Source organism: Arachis stenosperma, chromosome 3, assembly GCF_014773155.1.
Source record: "Arachis stenosperma cultivar V10309 chromosome 3, arast.V10309.gnm1.PFL2, whole genome shotgun sequence".
Taxonomy (NCBI): Eukaryota; Viridiplantae; Streptophyta; class Magnoliopsida; order Fabales; family Fabaceae; genus Arachis; species Arachis stenosperma.
The window spans coordinates 148,136,381-148,152,178 of record NC_080379.1 but is presented as its reverse complement, the minus strand read 5'-3'; the positions used below and the strand labels follow the sequence as shown (position 1 = coordinate 148,152,178).

General features: G+C 40.5%; 1 non-coding gene across 1 annotated transcript; it reads right to left on the bottom strand.

Annotated features, from left to right (window-relative positions):
• Positions 1-1,240: 1,240 nt before the first annotated feature.
• Positions 1,241-1,348, bottom strand: LOC130971186 (small nucleolar RNA R71). The gene has a single exon (XR_009082420.1). It is a non-coding gene; the product is annotated as a small nucleolar RNA R71 (small nucleolar RNA).
• Positions 1,349-15,798: the final 14,450 nt, after the last annotated feature.

Sequence of the window (15,798 nt, the reverse complement as noted above, 5' to 3'; positions counted from 1 at the left end):
TGTGCACCATTCTGGGCGTTTAACGCCAGGATGGCTAAAGGGGGAAGATTTTGTTTTCAAATCAAATTTTTTTCAAGTTTTCAAAGTTTTTCAAAATCAAATCTTTTTCAAATCATATCTTATCAATCAAATGTTTTCAAAATCAATTTCTTTCCTTTTTCAAAGATACTTACTAACAATTAATGATTTGATTGAACATTTCAAGTATGTTGCCTTTTCTGTTGAGAAAGGTTTAATGTTTGAATCATATCTTTTCTTGTTAGGCAAGTCATTAATTTTTAAAACCAAATCTTCTTTTAAAATTGTTTTCAAATCATATCTTTTCAATCAAATCTTTTTAAACACATCTTTTTCAAAACAGTTTTCATTCAAATCTTTTTAATTTCTAATATCAAATTCTTTTTCAAAAATCACTTGATTTCTTTTCCACTTTTATTTTCGAAAATCAATTGATGTTTTTTTTTCAAAATGTTTTCAAAATATTTTAATTAATTTTCGAAAAATTACTTCCCTCCTTCTCACATCCTTCTATTTATGGACTAACACTATCCCTTAATGCAAAATTCGAACTCCATCTTCTTTGATAAGTTCGAATTTTCTACTTCTTTCTTCTATTTTTCTTTTCCTCTGACACTTTAAGGAATCTCTATACTGTGACATAGAGGATTCCATATTTTCTTGTTCTCTTCTCTTTCATATGAGCAGGAACAAAGACAAAGGCATTCTTGTTGAAGCTGACCCTGAACCTGAAAGGACCTTGAAGCGAAAACTAAGAGAAGCTAAGGCACAACTCTTTGTTGAGGACCTAACCGAAATCTTCAAAGAAGAAGAAGACATGGCAGCCGAAAACAACAACAATGCAAACAATGCAAGGAAGGTGCTGGGTGACTTTACTGCACCTACTCCTGATTTCTATGGGAGAAGCATCTCTATCCCTGCCATTGGAGCAAACAACTTTGAGCTTAAGCCTCAATTAGTTTCTCTAATGCAACAGAATTGCAAGTTCCATGGACTTCCATTGGAAGATCCTCAGCAGTTTTTAGCTGAATTCTTGCAAATCTGTGACACAGTCAAGACTAATGGGGTAGACCCTGAGGTCTATAGACTTATGATATTCCCTTTTGCTGTAAGAGACAGAGCTAGGACATGGTTGGACTCACAACCTAAAGAAAGCCTGGACTCTTGGGAAAAGCTAGTCAATGCCTTCTTGGTAAAGTTCTTTCCACCTCAAAAATTGAGTAAGCTTAGAGTGGAAGTCCAAACCTTCAGACAGAAGGATGGAGAATCCCTCTATGAAGCTTGGGAAAGATACAAACAATTAATCAGAAAATGTCCTTCAGACATGCTTTCTGAATGGAGCATCATAGGTATTTTCTATGATGGTCTCTCTGAACTATCTAAGATGTCTTTGGATAGCTCTGCTGGAGGATCTCTTCATCTGAAGAAGACGCCTACAGAAGCTCAAGAGCTAATTGAAATGGTTGCAAATAACCAATTCATGTACACTTCTGAAAGAAATCCTGTGAATAATGGGACTAGTCAGAAGAAAGGAGCTCTTGAGATTGACACTCTGAATGCCATATTAGCTCAGAATAAAATATTGACTCAACAAGTCAATTTGATTTCTCAAAGTCTGTCTGGAATGCAAAATGCACCAAGCAGTACTAAGGATGCTTCATCTGAGGAAGAAGCTTATGATCCTGAGAATCCTTCAATGGAAGAGGTGAATTACCTAGGAGAACCCTATGGAAACACCTACAATTCTTCATGGAGAAATCATCCAAATTTCTCATGGAAGAATCAAGAGAGACCTCAACAAGGTTTCAACAACAATAATGGTGGAAGAAACAGGTTTAGCAATGGCAAGCCTTTTCCATCATCTTCTCAGCAACAGACAGAGAACTCTAAGCAGAACCCCTCTGACTTAGCAACTATGGTCTCTGATCTAATCAAAACCACTCAAAGTTTCATGACTGAAACAAGGTCCTCCATTAGAAATTTGGAGGCACAAGTGGGACAGCTGAGTAAGAAAATTACTGAACCCCCTCCAAGTACTCTCCCAAGTAATACAGAAGAAAATCCAAAAGGAGAGTGCAAGGTTATCAACATGGCCGAATCTGGAGAGGAAAGAGAAGAAGTGGACGCCACTGAGGAAGGCCTCAATGGGCGTGCACTGACCTCCAATGTGTTCCCCAATGAGGAACCATGGGAATCTGAGGCTCAAAATGAGACCATAGAGATTCCATTGGACTTACTTCTGCCTTTCATGAGCTCTGATGAGTATTCTTCCTCTGAAGAGGATGAGTATGTCACTGAAGAGCAAGTTGCTAAATACCTTGGAGCAATCATGGAGCTAAATGACAAGTTATTTGGAAATGAGACTTGGGAGGATGAACCCCCTTTGCTCACCAAAGAACTGGATGACTTGTCTAGGCAGAAATTACCTCAAAAGAGACAAGATCCTGGAAAGTTTTCCATACCTTGTACCATAGGCACCATGACCTTCAAGAAGGCTCTGTGTGACTTAGGGTCAAGTGTAAACCTCATGCCTCTCTCAGTGATGGAGAAGCTAGGGATCTTTGAGGTACAAGCTGCAAGAATCTCACTAGAGATGGCAGACAATTCAAGAAAACAAGCTTATGGACTTGTAGAGAATGTTTTGGTTAAGATTGAAGACCATTACATCCCTACTGATTTCATAGTCCTAGAGACTGGGAAGTGCATGGATGAATCTATCATCCTTGGCAGACCCTTCCTAGCCACAGCAAAGGCTGTGATTGATGTTGATGGAGGTGAACTGATCATTCAAGTGAATGAAGAATCCTTTGTGTTTAAGGCTCAAGGATATCCCTCTGTCACCATGGAGAGGAAGCATGAAGAGCTTCTCTCAAATCAGAGTCAAACAGAGCCCCCACAGTCAAACTCTAAGTTTGGTGTTGGGAGGCCACAACCAAACTCTAAGTTTGGTGTTGAACCCCCACATTCAAACTCTAAGTTTGGTGTTGGGAGGTTCCAACATTGCTCTGAGTATCTATGAGGCTCCATGAGAGCCCTCTGTCAAGCTACTGACATTAAAGAAGTGCTTGTTGGGAGGCAACCCAATGTTATATTTTATCCATTTTCTTTTGTATTTTATTTTATTTTGTAGGTTGATGATCATGAGAAGTCACAAAATCAATTGAAAAAGCAAAAAACAGAATGAAAAACAGGAAGAAAAACAGCACACCCTGAAGGAAGATGTTGCTGGCATTCAAACGCCAGTAAGCCTAGCAGTTGGGCGTTTAACGCCCAGTCTGGCACCATTCTGGGCGTTTAACGCCAGAAAGGGGCACCAGACTGGCGTTAAACGCTAGAAAAGGGCAAGAACCTGGCGTTAAACGCCAGGAATGGGCACCAGCCCGGCGTTTAACGCCAGAAATGGCTCAAAACGTGATTTTGAGTGCCATTTGGTGCAGGGATGACTTTTCCTTGACACCACAGGATCTGTGGACCCCACAGGATCCCCACCAACCCCACCACTCTCTCTCTTCTTCACCCATTCACTAATCATCTCAATACCTCTTCCCCAAAAACCCTTCACCTATCAAATCCCATCTTTTTCTTCACCATTCACATCCATCCTTCATAAAACCACACAACCTCCTCCATCTCCTCCATTTTCTTCTTCTTCTACTCTCTCCTTTCTTCTTTTGCTCGAGGACGAGCAAACCTTTTAAGTTTGGTGTGGTAAAAGCATTGCTTTTTGTTTTTCCATAACCATTTATAGCATCCAAAGCTGGTTCAACTGAGAAGGCATGACCTCAAGCCCATCACTAAGAAAAGGATGGAGCAAACAAGAGATCTCACTCATCATGAAATCCCTGAGATACCTCAAGGGATGCACTTTCCTCCACAAGACTATTGGGAGCAACTGAACACTTCCCTAGGAGAATTAAGTTCCAACATGGGATAACTAAGGGTGGAGCATCAAGAACACTCCATTCTCCTCCATGACATTAGAGAAGATCAAAGAATCATGAGAGAGGAGCAACAAAGACAAGGAAGAGACATTGAGGAGCTCAAGCACTCCATAAAACCTTCAAGAGGAAGAACAAGCTGCCGTCACTAAGGTGGACCCGTTCTTTAATCTCCTTGTTCTTTATTTTTCTGTTTTTCGAATTTTTATGCTTATGTTTGTCAATGTTTGTGTCTTATGATCATTAGTGTCTTAGTGTCTATGCCTTAAAGTTATATGAATCCATCACCTTTCTTAAATGAAAACTGTTTTTATCACAAAAGAACAAGTACAGGATTTCGAATTCATCTTTAAAACTAGCTTAATTAGTTTGATGTGGTGACAATACTTTTTGTTTTCTGAATGTATGCTTAAACAGTGCATATGCCTTTTGAATTTGTGGTTCATGAATGTTAAAATTGTTGGCTCTTGAAAGAATGATGAAAAAGGAGACATGTTACTGAGGATCTGAAAAATCATAAAAATGATTCTTGAAGCAAGAAAAAGTAGTGAATACAAAAAAAAAAAGAAGTAGAAGCGAAAAAAAAAGGGGGAGAAAGAGAAAAAGAAAGAAAAAGAAAGAAATAAAGTTGTGATCCAAGGCAAAAAGAGTGTGCTTAAGAACCCTGGACACCTCTAATTGGGGACTCTAGCAAAGCCGAGTCACAATTTGAAAAGGTTCACCCAATTATGTGTTTGTGGCATGTATGTATCCGGTGGTAATACTGGAAGACAGAGTGCTTTGGGCCACAGCCAAGACTCAATAAGTAGCTGTGTTCAAGAATCATCATACTTAACTAGGAGAATCAATAACACTATCTGGATTCTGAGTTCCTAAAGAAGCCAATCATTCTGAATTTCAAAGGATAGAGTGAGATGCCAAAACAGTTCGGAGGCAAAAAGCTACTAGTCCCGCTCATCTAATTTGGAGCTAAGTTTCATTGATAATTTGGAGTCTATAGTATATTCTCTTCTTTTTATCTTATTTGATTTTCAATTGCTTGGGGACAAGCAACAATTTAAGTTTGGTGTTGTGATGAGCGGATAATTTATACGCTTTTTGGCATTATTTTTAGTATGTTTTTAGTAGTTTTAGGTGAGTTCTTAGTATATTTTTATTAGTTTTTAGTTAAAATTCACTTTTCTGGACTTTACTATGAGTTTGTGTGTTTTTCTGTGATTTCAAGTATTTTCTGGCTGAAATTGAGGGACCTGAGCAAAAATCTGATTCAGAGACTGAAAAGGACTGCAGATGCTGTTGGATTCTGACCTCCCTGCACTCGAAGTGGATTTTCTGGAGCTACAGAAGCCCAATTGGCGCGCTCTCAACGGCGTTGGAAAGTAGACATCCTGGGCTTTCCAGCAATATATGATAGTCCATACTTTGTCCAAGATTTGATGGCCCAAACTGGCATTCAAAGTCACCCTCAGAAATTCCAGCGTTAAACGCCGGAACTGGCACCTAAATGGGAGTTAAACGCCCAAACTGGCATAAAAGCTGGCGTTTAACTCCAAGGAGAGTCTCTACACGAAAATGCTTCATTGCTCAGCCCAAGCACACACCAAGTGGGCCCGGAAGTGGATTTTTATGTCATTTACTCATCTTTGTACACCTTAGGCTACTAGTTTTCTATAAGTAGGACCTTTTACTATTGTATTAGACATCTGGAGATCTTTAGATCTTTTTGATCATTGGGAGGCTGGCCATTCGGCCATGCCTAGACCTTGTTCTTATGTATTTTCAACGGTGGAGTTTCTACACACCATAGATTAAGGTGTGGAGCTCTGCTGTACCTCGAGTATTAATGCAATTACTATTGTTCTTCTATTCAATTCCGCTTGTTCTTTGTCCAAGATATCACTTGTTATTCAACTTGATGAATGTGATGATCCGTGACACTCATCATCATTCTCACTCATGAACAAAGTGACTGACAACCACTTTATTCTACAAAGCATCAAGGCTCTAGTGTTTATCTCTTGGATTTCTAATTGCACGATGCATGGTTGATCGCCTGACAACCGAGTGCTCGCCTGACAAACGAGCCAGCCATTCCGTGAGATCAGAGTCTTCGTGGTATAGGCAAGAACTGATGGCGGCATTCAAGAGAATCCGGAAGGTCTAACCTTGTCTGTGGTATTCTGAGTAGGATTCAATGATTGAATGACTGTGACGTGCTTCAAACTCCTGAGGGCGGGGCGTTAGTGACAGACGCAAAAGAATCACTGGATTCTATTCCAGCCTGAACGAGAACCGACAGATGATTAGCCATGCTGTGACAGAGCATCGGGACGTATTTTCACTGAGAGGATGGGAGGTAGCCACTGACAACGGTGAAACCCTTGCATAAGCTTGCCATGGAAAGGAGTAAGAAGGATTGGATGAAGACAGTAGGAAAGCAGAGAGACGGAAGGGAAGGCATCTTCATTCGCTTATCTGAAGCTCTCACCAATGATATATATAAGTATCTCTATCTTTATCTTTATGCTTTATTCGTTTATCACTATACCCATTTGAGTCTGCCTGACTGAGATTTACAAGGTGACCATAGCTTGCTTCATACCACCAATCTCCGTGGGATCGACCCTTACTCGCGTAAGGTTTATTACTTGGACGACCCAGTGCACTTGCTGGTTAGTTGTGCGAAGTTGTAGTGATCACAATTTCGTGCACCAGGCATGCGCTTGGAAATATGGGCGAAGCCGCCGGGATGTGAGGATCAGAGCGTAGGCAAACTTTTCTATTTTCTGATAGTTCAGCTCAGATCCCTGTAGCGCTTTGCTAATGAAGTAGACGGGTTTTTGCCCATGTTCGTCTTCTCTGACTAGTACTGAGGCTATTGCCCGGCTCTCTACTGCGAGATATAATATGAGTGGTTCTCCTTCTCGTGGCCGAGATAGGATTGGTGGCCGTCCTAAGAACTCTTTGAAGTCTCGGAAGGCTTGCTCACATTCTGTCGTCCATTCGAACTGTTTTCCTTTTCTTAAAGTAGCATAGAAGGGAAGAGATTTTATCGCAGCTCCTGGTAAGAATCGGGATAGAGCGGCCAACCTCTCGTTGAGTTGTTGTACTTCTTTGACACAGGTTGGGCTCTTCATGTTGAGTATGGCTTGACACTTGTCTGGATTTGCTTCAATCCCCCTTTGTGTGAGCATGAAGCCCAAGAATTTGCCTGCTTTTACTGCGAAGGTGCATTTTGCGGGATTGAGCCGCATGTTGTGTTTCCTGATAGTGTAAAACACTTGAGTAAGGTCGGATAATAATGTATCTTCGCTTTGTGTCTTTATCAACATGTCGTCTACATAAACTTCCATGATTTTTCTGATGTGATCTGAGAAAACTTTATTCATTAGCCTTTGATAAGTAGCTCCTACGTTCTTGAGACCGAAAGGCATCACGATGTAACAGTAGTTTGCTTTCGGCATTAGGAACGAGGTCTTTTCTTGATCTGGTGGATACATGGGGATTTGGTTGTACCCTGAATATGCGTCCATGAACGAGAGATACTTATATCCTGATGAAGCATCTACTAGAGCGTCGATGCTTGGGAGTGGGTAAGGGTCTTTTGGGCAGGCTTTGTTGAGGTCGGTGTAGTCGGTGCACATTCGTCACTTCCCATTTGACTTTTTCACCAAGACGACGTTTGCTAGCCATAGTGGGTATTTAACTTCCCTTATGAACCCAGCCTCTAGTAGCACCTGTACTTGTTCTTCTACAGCTTGAGCTCGTTCTGGTCCGAGTTTTCTTCGTCTTTGTTGTACCGGCCGGGATCCCGGGTAGACTGCCAATTTGTGGCTCATTAGTTCGAGATCAATGCCTGGCATGTCGGCAGCTTTCCATGCAAAGAGATCAACATTATCTCGTAGGAACCGTATTAGTGATTCCTTTGTGTCTCCTTTCAGGATCGTGCCAATATTAGTTGTTTTATCCGAGGTGTCTCCGATCTGGACTCTTTCTACTTCTCCTTCGGGTCGTGGTCGGAATTCTTCTCGCCTCTGAACTCTACCGAGCTCGATTGTGTGGAACTCTCCTCCTTCGTCTCGGAGGTTTAGACTTTCGTTATAACAGCGACGTGCCATCTTTTGATCTGCCTTTATTGTAACTATCCCTTCCGCAGTTGGGAATTTCATACATAGATGTGGAGTTGAAACTATTGCGCCGAGTTGATTTAACGTTGTCCGACCTATTAAGGCATTGTAGGCTGAGCTTACGTCGACCACGATGTAGTCTATCTTGAGTGTTCTGGATTGGTTCCCCTTTCCGAAGGTTGTATGCAGCGATACGTATCCCAGTGGTTGAACTGGGGCATCTCCTAGTCCAAACAGGCTGTTCGGGTACGCTCTTAGCTCTTTTTCTTCTAGGCCGAGTTTGTCGAAGGCAGTTTTGAATAAGATATCGGCAGAGCTTCCCTGGTCAATTAGTGTACGGTGAAGGTTGGCGTTTGCCAGTATGATCGTAATGACCATGGGGTCGTCGTATCCCGAGATGATTCCGGATGCGTCTTCCTTGGTAAACATGATTGCTGGGATGTCTGTGGCTTCCTTTTTTCCTTCGACGTGGTACACCTCTTTGAGGTGTCGCTTGCGGGATGATTTGGAGATTCCTCCTCCAGCAAATCCGCCGTGTATTACGTGAACGTGTCTTTCCGGTGTGCGAGGTGATCGTTCAGATCGTCCGACATCCTCATCCCTTCTTCTTTTTCTTGGTTCATCATCCCGATTGGCCAAAAACTGATCTAGCTTTCCTTCTCTTACTAGTTTTTCTATGACGTTTTTCAAGTCGAAGCATTCGTTGGTGGAATGCCCTCGAAGTCGGTGATATTCACAGTATTCATTCCGATTTCCTCCTCCTCTTTTGCCTTTCAGTGGCCGAGCTGGAGGAATTTTCTCTGTATGGCAGACTTCTTTGTAAACATCTACCAAGGATACCCTAAGAGGAGTATAGTTATGATATTTTTTTATTTTCTCTCCGGAGCGATCTTCCTTTTTCTTGGATTTTTTATCTCGGTAGGCAAAACCGAACCTTGAGGCTTCGCCAAGTCGAGAATTTTCCTTCATGTTGATGTATTTCTGTGCCCGTTTTTGTACTTTGTCTAAGGATGTCGGGTATCTCTTTGATATAGATTGACTAAATGGTCCTTCTCGTAGGCCATTTATGAGGCCCATAATGGCAGCTTCTGTTGGTAGACTTTGTATGTCCATGCATGTTTTGTTGAATCTTTTCATGTAGTTGCGAAGGCTCTCCCGATCTCCTTGCTTGATCCCTAGTGGTGCGTGTTTGGCTTTGTCCTTTTGTATGGAGAATCGGGCCAGGAACTTCTTGGCCAGGTCATCGAAACTCAAGATGGATTTTGGAGGTAGGCTGTCAAACCATTTAATGGCTGTCTTGGTGAGAGTTGTTGGAAAGGCTTTGCAGCGAACTGCATCTGAGGCATCAGTGAGGTACATTATACTTCTGAAGTTGCTGAGATGATGGTTGGGGTCTGAGGTGCCGTCATATAGAGTCATATCCGGAAGCTTTAAATCTTTTGGAATTTTGGTCTTCATAATTTCTCTAGTGAATAGATCTTGATCTTTCTGAGAGCTATCCTCTGTGGATGGTCGAGTAGCTTTAGTTTTGAGATCAGCTTCGAGTTTTATAAGCTTATCTTCTAATTCTTGGCGCCGCCTTATCTCCCGGCGTAGATCTTCTTCTTTTTCACGTCGATGTTGGGCTTCTTTCTCAAGTTGCTCCAATCGATTTTGAAGTGCTTCTATTACTCCTGGATTTGATGAATTTTTGTCTCCATTGGTTTCCGGAGTATCTTTGAGTATTGTGTCTGCGTTTTTATGCGGCGTTCTGTCTTCCAAACCTGAATCGTGGTCGTTGTCATGGTTATCCGCCATGTTAATGGGATGACTTCTAGGTTCCCCGGCAACGGCGCCAATGTTCCGAGGGTTACCTGAAACTGTAGGCCGATCTCAGACGAGATCTTCTGTGTTGGTCGGAGCCGACGTGTCCGGCAGGTGTGCAGCGGCCAGAGCTGGTGTGTCCGACTTGTTGGACTTAGTGGAGGTGCTGATCCTTTGTCCCCGGAGGGTGGGGGGTACCTGCAAGGGACTCCGATGCTTAAGTTAGCAAGGGTATTAAGCAGGTATTGAGTAGAATCAGAGTATGAGTTATACCTGGGTGCTCCAGTGTATTTATAATGGTGAGATGTGGCCTCCTGTGGATAAGATAAGTTAGTTATCTTTATCTTATCTCTTAATGAGGTCATCTTTAAGGGAACCGCCTTTATCTCTACGGGCTTGGGCTGCCCTTGGATTTGGGACGTGTTCCTCTATTTGGGCCCTTTGTTTGGGCTTTCCTGTGACTTGTCCGAGCTCTTTGAGAAGAGGTCGGGTTGTCCTGACCTGAAGAGGTCGGTCGCTTTGTCTGTAGAACATCCGGGTCGGACAGCTCGATCCAGGGTATGAACAGAAATCATATCCCCAAATAAGCACAAAACTGGATAAATGATAAATCCTATTATCAGACCAAACAACACAAATAGTCCATCACAAGAAAAAATCAAAGTATAAATCGAATTAAACATCAAAGAAAAAATCGAATTAATTTGACTCGATTTACGTTATATTTACTATTGATACAAAGACAATAAATCGAATCAGTCTAATTTAATTTACTACTTATATAAATTATTTATTTTTTATTAATTTCAAAATATAAATGTCAATAAAAAATAGAAAAGTATAGGTAAACAATATGAATAATGGGGTTATAATAGTAAATTAATCATAAATTTAATTAATTATTTGATTAATTTAATTATAGTAATAACCATTTTTCAAATTTAAAAAAATCAGATTTTTGAATACTGAACAGTTATACGTTTCCTCTCCTCTCGCAACATAGCTCCTCTCTCTCTCTCAGTGGACCTTCCCCACAACGAAGCCAGCCATCGCTGTGCACCCTTAACCAACGCCGCCTCCCTCTGCTGCAAATAAAGATTTGGATGCTTCCACTCAGCAGATTTCTCAGCAAGGAGTTGGTGGATTCATGTCCCTGTTAAACTCTTTCGACAATACCTAGAGTGTTTAGGATACAGAATCCATTATGTTATATTAGAGGTCCCTTTTGTTAGGTGTTACAACTCAATATGTATGTTTGATGGTTATGTTTTTGTTTGGGTTGTCTATGGTCAAAAAATTATGAAACTGGTATTCCGTGGCCTTAGCTTCTTGCTACGTGCACGTGGTCGGCGTGTTTATATTTTTTATGTGATGTGGTTTGACTTGTTGTAGAATAATGTCTGGATGAATACATGCTGTATAACCTTGATGTTCTATTCAGTAGGATATCGAATGGTTATTTTTACTGGTATCTGGATGGTTATTTGAAACAATCTCGATATATTGTATGTGAGTACTTACAAGTAGTAATGTCTGGATGATTGTTTTAGTAGGTAATCGAATGGTTGATTTTATTGGTATTCGGATGGTTAGTTGTAACATGTTTAAGATATTGTGAGTTACTAGTTACTAGGGGTGTTCAAAACCGATCCGGACCGAACTAAACCGATGGACCGAACCGAAAAAACTGAAAACCGAATTAACCGAAAATCGAAAAAACCGAAAAAGTGATGTTTTGCGGTTTTTTTGCGGTTCGGTTCAGTTTTCGGTTCTTGCCACCAAAACCCTAACCGAACCGAACCGAACCGGTTCTTAACCAAAACCCTAAAATTAAAACCACCCTAACCCCACCCCCACCCACATACGATACCCCCACCCCCACCCCCCCAAACGCGTTACAGACTTACAGGGCACAGGCTACAGCTGCGCGAGTCCCTCCCCTCCCCCCATGGAAACCTAACCCCGCCGCCCAAACCCCAGATCGGAGCCAGCCACCACATCTCGGCCACTCACCCAAACGACCAGCGCCCAGCATTCACCCACCCACCCACGCACCCAAACGGCCAGCAGTCACCCACCTTCTTCACTCCTTCTCCCTGAAACTCGAAGTCGAAGCCACTCAAGCCAGCAATCACCTACCTACCGCGAAGACGAGGACAAAGACCCAGTCACCCACCCACCTACAGGACCTCCGACCTCACCACCTCCGAGCCTCCGACGTCACCGCCTCCACCAAGAAAGCTTCCACCCAGCACCGTTTCTGGGTACCTCACCGCCTCCACCCAGAAAGCCTTCAAGTGCATATGGAGCCCGAGCCATCTATTCAGGTAAACTCTACTGATGCATTCTTGCCTTGTTGTTGGTATTGCTGCTTGCTGGTCTATGTTGTTGGTTGTATCAGGAGGTGTTGCATGATGAAATTGAAATTTAATTGTCTCTGTAGCGTCTGATTGAAGTTGAATTTTCCGTGTTTTAGGTCTGGTTCATTTCTACTATACGCTCAGGTGTTTGTTTGACTGATTTCCTCTTTAATTAGGGTTTAAAGGATTTCTTAATCCCACTGTGGATGAGTTCTTTAAGCTATTTTGACCTTCAATTGCATGATTGTGCGGCCTTCAGATTAAATCTGAAAGCTGTTTAATTTATCGTTGATAAAATTAAATTCTTACCCGTTGGAATCATCACACTTGTATTAACTTGAATTTTGTATGGGGATTTGAAGTGATTTAACGAAAGGTCATGATGGACGATCTGATCCTCTGGAGGAATTGGCTAAAAGTTTGATGAATTCATGGTTTCCTTTCATAAACCTTGCAATGTTTTGGTGTCACTAACCTCCTGGGCCTTACCACATACCTTTCGTCAGCAGCTCTTTTAGAATGTTAGAAGGAGTTGCTTAAACCTTGTTTTGGTGTCACTAAACCTTGTTCAATTTGTTCATTGCTTCTTCAATTATTGTTGCTGGTTTAGTTGTTCATTACTTGTTTTAGTGTTTATTGCTGGTTTAATTGTTCATTGCTTGTTCACATTTTCAAGTTTTGTTCTGTTTGGTTTATTGTTGGTTTAGGGCTGGTTAATGGTTATTGTTCAATGGTTATTGTTCAATGGTTATTGTTCAGTGTTCAGTTTGTTCAGTTTGTTCAGTTTGTGACTTTGTTCAATGTTCAGTTTGTTAACATGAATACAGTTTAATGGTTAATGGTTATTGCTGCTTGGTTAATGGTTAATGGTTATTGGTGACTTTGCTGGTTAATGGTTAATGGTTATTGCTGCTTGGTGCTTGCTGTTTATTGTCAAGTTCAATTTGTTGGTATAAAGGTTTATTGCTTGTTCATTGCTTGTTTGGTTCATTGCTGGTTTAATTTGAGATTATCAAGTTTTGTTCTGTTTAGTGTTTAATTTGCCTAGTTCAATTTGTTCATTGCCAAGTTCAATTTGCAAATTCTGTTTAGTGTTTATTGCTGCCTTGCTGGTTTAATTTGTTCATTGCTGGTTTAATTTGTTTATTGTTTGGTTTATTACTTGTTTATGTAGTTTGATGTCAGTTCAAGTGAGAATATGGGCGACACTGGATTGCCTCCAGTTCCTATTCCGAATGAATCAACAAGCATCAGATCTCCGACTGCTTTGCCTTCTGTGCCAGCTCCTCAACGAAACACAAGGAAGCTTGCCAGCTCCTTATATTATTATTATTATTATTATTATAATTGTTGTTGTTGTTGTTCTTGTTGTTCTTATTATGTAATTGTTTTTTTTTTTAATTTCAGGTTGGTTTGCATTATGAAGTTTTAGCTATTTTATTGGAGAAGAAGACACCATAACTTTGCTAATTGTTATCAGTTTAATGACAATTTATTTTTATTTTCAGTTGTGTTGACTGTTGAGCTATTAAACTTCTTTAATTGTCATATTTGAATTCTATTGTCGTTATATTTCATTAGATCAAGACTTTGTTAGCTATTGTGTATTTTGGCTTGTTGATTTCAATCTTATGATATTGCATAATAGTATGGTAGAATTTTTTTTATTTGATTGAAAAAATCGAACAAACCGAACCAAACCAAACCGATTTTAATTGGTTTGGTTTGGTTCGGATGACCTTGAAAAAAAACCGAACCAAACAGAACCACAGCTTAATTAAACGATCGGATCGGATGGCTTTTCCTTCAAAAACCGAACCAAACCGCACCACGAACACCCCTACTAGTTACTATTAGTATAGCCTGGATGTTCGATTTAGTATGTTAGCGGATAGTTATTTCTATTGTTTCCTTGATGGTTATTTGTAATATGATTGGGATTGTGTGTGTGATCAATTACGAGTCGCAAGGGCTGGATGTTTGATTTAGTATGGTAACAGATAGTTATTTTTATGGTGTCTGAATGGTTACGTCTAATAGGCTTAGCATCGTGTGAGTGATTATTTACACATAGTATAAAGTGGATGTTCGATTCAATAAGTTAAAGTATGGTTATTTCTATTGGTTCCCGGATGGTTATTTCTAACAGGATTAGGAATTGTGTGTTATTAGTTACAAGTATTATAATGCAGATGTTCGATTCAATAAGTTAGAGGATGGTTATTTCTATTGGTGCCCCGATGGTTATTTCTAATAGGGCTAGCATGGATTGTGCGATTAGCTACAAGTTGTATAAGATGGATGTTCGATTTAATAGGTTAGCGGATGATTATTTTTATTATTTGTTGTGATTCAACATGTATGTAGATGGATACTCTTATTACCTGTGTTGTTCTTTACCATTAGCTTTTAGGTAGCGTTAACATGATGCAAGAAAATCAGACGATTTGATAAAAAAAAATACCATATAAATGTTATTTGCCAAGAAAATATAGGAAGTCTGTTGTAACGAAACTCCATTCCATAGACACAAATACAACCCGACAAAAGATGAATGTATGGTTTGAAAACTAAGTACATCTATTGCTTTCTTCCTTTTCGATTCTTCCTCACAGGTAATCCTCCCACTCTTTTCATCAATGTCCTTGTGCTTGGTGTTGTGAATGGTGCTTTAACCATCTTTTTCTTGTTTCTTTGACGGTTGCGGTGTACACATCCATCACTTTGCTCCAACAAAGATCGCACCTGCTCAATTGATTCATTGTGTGCTCCCATGACAATATCCAACATCAGCTCCTATCTCATTGACAGAAGCATTTCTTGTATGGTGTTTAAAATGTCAGCACGTTGTTTAATGTGTCAAAGTAACATGAAATGGTAATAACAAATTAAAAAGAAACCGACCAGTTAACTTACATCATTCCATTCGTCTAAGTTACAATCTTCAGTCCATGTCTCCATGAATTTAATGGCATAGATGCCACAATTCCAACTACATAATCAAGTAAAAACGATGCTATTAGTAAAATATCAATGTTAAAGCCACTGCCAATTGATTCAGTTGTTGGGTTTGTTGCTTGGTACTACTTACCCATTTGGTTGCATGGAAACTTTGGCATATGCACACATTGGGCCGTTCGCACTTCGGTCATATGTTGGAATGGCCACTTTAGCCATGTTTTCAATTAGCTGTCCCTGTAAATCACTCAGCAATATCTCTTCAGCATATATTTAATGTGGTTCATGTATTTATAAATAATGCTTAAATGGGTGTTTTAGCTTACCGCATATACATCTAGTTTCTTCTGTGCATCGTCGGGTGCCTCATCATGAAGACTATCAATTACCAAAACCCTTTTTCTTGCCACGTCAAATGCATACAGCCACCAATTTCCTTTTGAACACATTGGAATAAACCACTGCAACAATAATTCACGTATAACAACAGGGTCAAATATTACCCGCATGGTGTACCATGCATGACAAGCAAATCAAACCCTTCACAAGTGAAACAATCATCCCCATTCATGGGCACCAATAGAAGATACAACT